This window comes from Arachis duranensis, chromosome 6 (genome assembly GCF_000817695.3).
Source record: "Arachis duranensis cultivar V14167 chromosome 6, aradu.V14167.gnm2.J7QH, whole genome shotgun sequence".
NCBI lineage: Eukaryota > Viridiplantae > Streptophyta > Magnoliopsida > Fabales > Fabaceae > Arachis > Arachis duranensis.
The window spans coordinates 66,757,534-66,758,828 of record NC_029777.3 but is presented as its reverse complement, the minus strand read 5'-3'; positions in this window follow the sequence as shown (position 1 = coordinate 66,758,828).

Here is a 1,295-nt window from a genome sequence, read left to right as displayed (position 1 = left end):
CCTGGACCGGAGTCTTAGACTAGCATTGCACTGATTCCTGGAATTCTCATTAAGAATTTTGATACCTTTTTCCACTTTATTTTCGAAAAAAAAAATTTACAAAATCATAAAATCCAAAACTTTCTTGTTTGAGTCTAGTGTCTCATCTTAAGTCTAGTGTCAATTGCATGCATTCATTCATGTGTATTAAGGATTCTCAAGTAATTCTTGATAATTTTCGTGCTTTGATCTTTGAATTCTCTTGACTTGAGTGTTTGTGTGTCTCATATGCATTTTCATTCTATTAGTGTCAGTAGTATACAAACTGCTAAGTTTGGTGTCTTGCATGCATTGTTATTTGATTCTTGTTGCATTTTGATTTGTTCTTATTAGTAAAAATCCAAAAATATTTTTAATTTGTGTCTTCTCAAGTCAATGATACAGAGAATTGAAGATTCAGAACATACAGCAGAGGAATTATACAGAAAAAGCTGGGCGTTCAAAACGCCCAGTGAAGAAGGACAGACTGGCGTTTAAACGCCAGCCAGGGTACCTGGTTGGGCGTTTAACGCCCAAAAAGGTATAGTTTTGGGCGTTAAACGCCAGAATGTGCACCATTCTGGGCGTTTAACGCCAGGATAGCACAAGGGGGAAGATTTTGTTTTCAAATCAATTTTTTTAAGGTTTCCAAAATCTTTTTAAAATCAAATCTTTTTCAAATCAATTTTTCAATCAAATCTTTTTCAAAATCAATTTCTTTCCATTTTTAAAAATACTTGCTATCAATTAATGATTTGATTCAACATTTCAAGTATGTTGCCTTTTCTGTTTGAATCATATCTTTTCTGGTTAGCCAAGTTTTTAATTTTCAAAATCAAATCTTTTTTAAAATGTTTTTCAAATCATATCTTCTCAATCACATTTTTTTTAAAAACTAATCATATCTTCTTAACCACATCTTTTTCAAAATAGTTTTCAATCAAATCTTTTTGATTTCTAATTTCAAAATCTTTTTCAAAAATCACTTGATTTCTTTTCCACTTTCATTTTCGAAAATCAAGTAATGTTTTTCAAAAATGTTTTCAAAATTTTTACTTAATTTTCTAAAATTACTTCCCTTCTTCTCACATCCTTCTATTTATGGACTAACACTATTTCTTAATGCAAAATTCGAACTCCATCTCCTTTGATAAGTTCGAATTTTCTACTTCTGTCTTCTACTCTTCTTTTCCTCTGACACTTCAAGGAATCTCTATACTGTGACATAGAGGATTCCACATTTTCTTGTTCCCTTCTCTTTCTTATGAGCAGGAACA